The following is a 4,948-nucleotide window of genomic DNA, read 5'->3' as shown; positions in this document are numbered from 1 at the left end:
ATTTTTCAGTGCTCATAGTTCATCATTATCTGCCTGTTTAAACTGGCCAATAAGCCACTACAGGTCAGTAAACATTTACCGATTGGCATTCATTGAGTGCTGCCCCTTGGATCATTGAAATGGACCCTTTGAGTTGTTATCAGCTGTTGTCATTATGGGCACTTTTGCTCTATTATTGGGGCAACTTGTGCTTCACAATCTAAGATATCTGTCAGATGAATGCTTGTTCAGCTCATGGCTAAGTCTCAAGACTCATTTGAGTGTTGGTATTTAGAGATGAGCGAACTCAAACGGTAAAGTTCGGGGTTCGTACCGGATAACTGGTGTTGCTGAATAAGGTTTCTTGAAAGACTGTAGCGCCGCTAATCAACAAGCTTTTAAGCTGTGGGCACTTCTGGCACCATGACAGCTATGTCAAGTATTGACATTGACTCTGACTGGTTAAATGTGGGATCACAGGTATCGCCGCCATTCTGCTCTGTTTATCGTAGGGACAGGATGCAGATGGAGTGAGCGAAAGTATTAGGTTTTGTGTGTGCAGTTTTAAAAAAAGCCTGTGTGTACTCTGCACCCTTGTCTGTGGGAGTAGTCCCTACCCAATTCTTTCTACTCTGTGTCTGTGGGATTAGTGTGCATAAAAAAAATTATAATATGCTCCCATGTCCGTGGGAGTAATGTGCATGAAAACAAGTTTTTCTACTATGCACCGGTGTCTGTGATAGTACTGTGCGTAAAAAAATGTTTCTAATCTGCAACCACATCTGTGATAGTTCTTCGAGTAAAAACAATATTTTCAACTGTGCACCTTTGTCTGTGATAGCACTGTGTGTTCAAACAAATTTTTCTAATCTGCATCCATGTCTGTGGGAGTAATGTGCATAAAAACAAATTTTTCTACTCAGCTCCCGTGTCTGTGATAGTACTGTGTGTAAAGAAAAAACTTTTATACTCGGCAACTGTGTCTGTGGGAGTAGTGTGCGTAAAAACATTTTTTTCTAATTTGCATCTGTGTCTGTGGGAGTAATGTGCCTAAAAACCACTTTAAAAATAAGGAGAACATCAAATGGCGGATGTAGATGTGGTGCTACTGGTGTAGTGTGCCCGTAATACAGCCTGGTGCAGTTTAACGGTACAGTCTGGAAACACCAAAAAGAAAAACTTCGTAAACAGGCAAACAGAAAATATGAAATCAAAATTTATTAAAATGTACAGTAAAACCGAACCATAAAAGGCAAATAGTGTGAACGTGGTAGCCATGTGAGACTTTAGTGTATGACTGGAGCTGGAATAATCGCGGCTGCTGGCACCATATTTGCCCTCCAATATACTGTATTGTCGTTAAAGGATTTAAAGTACTCATTCCAATTACAGAGCCTACAAAGAGTCATGGATGGTTATTTCCTCTTGCTACATCATCTGCTCAGGAGTGGTTAATTTGCGCGACTGCTGCCTTCCTTGGATGTGGTAGCCGTTTCTCAGGCTCCCTCTCTGGAATAAAAACCTGATTCTCCGTTACTCATGATCACCATGGAAGTGAGCCGGTGTACAGGCAGGTCCCGAAGCAGCGGGCGTATGGAAAACACCCCTTGCATGGTGAGGTGAAGTGACTGGCCTCCAGAAGACACCTCAGCAGCCCTGCCTCATCATCTACTGCACCCAAGGCGATGCACAGGGTGGCTCGAGAGAGGGGTGAGGGTGTGGGGGTCTATGCAGTGCCTCTGTCAGACTTAGATCTGCCTCCTCCATGGGGGGTCCTCAACCCACCAGCGGACAGGCTCAGGACTGGGAAAGGGGGCATGTAGTAGCAGCTGGGCCTGATGTGGAAAGCATTTTGGAGCATGTCCTACCAGTATTGACGTGTGTGCCGTGCTGCGCAGCTTTGAGGACTCCACGGACATGGCAAGCGCTGATAACACCCATTATCACTGTTACTATCCTAATTCTATGCTTCTTTGAAAAAAAACCTTCAAGTGATGATGGATGAGGTGGTGGCACAGAAGGAAGAGGAGGAATAGGGACCATTCACATCATTATCAGGCTAGTCGTCCACACATGGGTGGGTTCCTGTACCAACAGCCAGGGAACAGTTTTCAAGGATGAGGAGGAAACATATTCACAGCAGGGTGGAACTCAAAGCAGCTCACGAGCATCATAAGCGTGGCAAGAGGAAAACAGAGGACCCAGACGATACATCTAGGACAGCTTGTTCTTGCTTCTGGGCAGCCTGGCACACATGAGCCAAAACATGCTGCTGTGCCTGAGCAACGACCGCCAAGTAGCCTGAATTTTACCAATGCTGATTACTGGGTGGCCACCCTGCTGGATCCCTGCTACAAGGACAAAGTACTATCCTTACTTCCATCACTGGAGCAGGATTGTTAATTCGGGAATACAAGTACAAGCTGGTAGATGCACTACGGATGGGTTTCCACCTGACAGTGAGGGCTTAGTGAAAGCACAAGGCAGAGTTGGAGGAGGAAGTCACAAACGCAGCTGGGGTACTGGCACCACCTCGGAAGGGAGAGTTAGCATGGCTGAAATGCGGAAAGCCTTCCTTAGCACACCAAAACTTCCGGCACCAACATCTAATATGGTCCTTGTTAACAAGAGGCAGCATTTTAACAACATGATGGAAAAGTACATCTCCACATACTCATGGGTCTGCCTCATTTATCTTCTGGGTCTCCAAATTAGACACAAGGCCTGAGCTTTCCCTTTACGCCTTGGAGGTGCTGGCTGCTCTGCTGCAAGTGTACTGTCAGAACGTGTGTTTAGCATGGCAAGGGGTGTGATCACAGACAGGCGCACTCACCTGCACATAGCCAATGTTAACCGAAGAACAAGGAGTATATAAATCCAAAACATCATATTAAAACCAAGAACAAACCTTTATTAAATATATTGCACAATAACAGTATGTCTAAAACAATTCAATGTACACATATAATATTCAGTATATACTGACACAGAGGTTTCAAGAAAGGAGACCTAACGGTAGCCGGGTCAGATGCATGCCACACAGTACATCCCTAATATGAGTATTCTGTGCAGGGGTAAATCAATGGTGGTAACCGGGACGCTATCACAAGTAGTGCAAAGTGCACAGTATATACCATCCCCAAATGGAGCAAAGGGTCCACAGCCCACCATTAAGCCATTGTGAATACGCACTTACCCATATACGGTTTAAGGGGAGTAGCCTGCACTTCACCCGGCGGCCCCGGCCCCATTGATTTACCCCTGCACAGAATACTCATATTAGGGATGTACTGTGTGGCATGCATCTGACCCGGCTACCGTTAGGTCTCCTTTCTTGAAACCTCTGTGTCAGTATATACTGAATATTATATGTGTACATTGAATTGTTTTAGACATACTGTTATTGTGCAATATATTTAATAAAGGTTTGTTCTTGGTTTTAATATGATGTTTTGGATTTATATACTCCTTGTTCTTCGGTTTGCATCTGATTGGAGTTGTCCATTAAATCGGACCCGCTTTTGGTGTCCAGGGAGGGATATATACCCTCAGTTACAGGTTATACTGGTGTCTTTTGATTATACATATACATAGCCAATGTTGGCAAGTTCACATTCAGTGAAATGAACCAGGCTTGGATCCCACAGGACTTGTCCGTATCTTTGGCTGACTAGAGAAGTAGACCAGTTGCACCCAGCCATTGTTATACTCCACTGCAGTTTATTTGTTCTATTTCCCATTCCCAATGTTTTGGGGCCTATCTCCCAAAAAAAGAAAAAAAACAAAGAAACAAAAAAACAGTGTTGGCTACCTCCTCCTCTGCCTCTTCCACCTACACCGCCATGTCCACCTCCACCTCCTCCTCAGCCTCCTCCTACACTTGGACCTCCACTTCCTAGTTCAGGATAACTTGTTAATTCTATGTTATTTTAAAGGGGTTGTCCCATAAACAAAGTTAATTTTAATCAATACATCTCGAAATAATAATAATTTTTCCAATTGCATGTGTTTTAAAAAATGTTCATGTGCTGAGATAATCTTATAAATGTGCCCCTAGTGCATATTGTGTAATGGTTGTGTCTGACTGTACAGGGACTGGTCATTCCATATCTCCTGCGCAGGGGAGGAAGCAAAAAAGTATACAGAGATTACAGCATAGGATGCAAATAATTATTTCTTTGAGGTTAAGCATTTTATAAAAAGAGGCAGTGAAATGCTTTATCACACAAAAAAATCTTCTGAGATCCCCTGCTGTCCTGTCTGTATACTGTCTTTTGCTTCCTCCCCTGCTCAGGAGATGTGGTACGATCAGACCATATTCCTGTACGGTCAAACACAGTCATTACACAGTACACAGCAGGGGCACAATATTGCGGTTTGTCCTGATGAAGAGGTTGGATTATCTCGAAACATGTTGACAAATAAACCCACATCTACACTCCATTCGTTTTCCTACTGTGTATCGTATCTCTGGCACTGCGGCTTCACACTCGCCTTATTTTCCAACATTTGAGTTTTGTTGTGGTCATTAATTTATTTTGTACTGTGATGTGTTTTTGCATTGAAATATCAATAGTTAGCAATAATTGCAATAGGTAAAAGAAACTCAAGGATAATCCTTTAGCCTAAAGCTGCAGACTATTAACAATACGGCCCATTCATTCAACTAAATCCCCTGTGTCATGATGCATTAGATACTGGCATTGTGCCAGGTTAGTGGAAATCTGTCAACGCTGGGCACAACTCTGCCAACTAAGCCATTTGGAGTCTCTGAAAAAATCACTTAACTAATACGATTTGTATACATGTATTTTTTTAAATTTCTTTTTCTTGAGTTTTAATTATTGGACAAGCCGCTTGCTGCATTAATCTACTTGGCCTTAGTGTGGCATTTCACTTTGGTTTTCACTTTAGAGTCTCAGCTTTGTCCACTTTTTTTTTGAGTACACACATTTCAGAGATCAGCAAC

The 4,948-nt window shown here is 43.2% G+C and overlaps 1 pseudogene; it reads right to left on the bottom strand.

Moving 5' to 3' along the window:
- Positions 1 to 1,275: 1,275 nt before the first annotated feature.
- Positions 1,276 to 1,686, bottom strand: LOC143797512 (18S ribosomal RNA; annotated as a pseudogene).
- Between the last annotated feature and the right edge of the window lie 3,262 nt (positions 1,687 to 4,948).

The sequence above is a fragment of the Ranitomeya variabilis genome, chromosome 1 (assembly GCF_051348905.1).
Source record: "Ranitomeya variabilis isolate aRanVar5 chromosome 1, aRanVar5.hap1, whole genome shotgun sequence".
NCBI classification, from domain to species: Eukaryota; Metazoa; Chordata; class Amphibia; order Anura; family Dendrobatidae; genus Ranitomeya; species Ranitomeya variabilis.
Note: the sequence above shows the minus strand (reverse complement) of the source record. Positions and strands in the feature narration are given on the sequence as shown.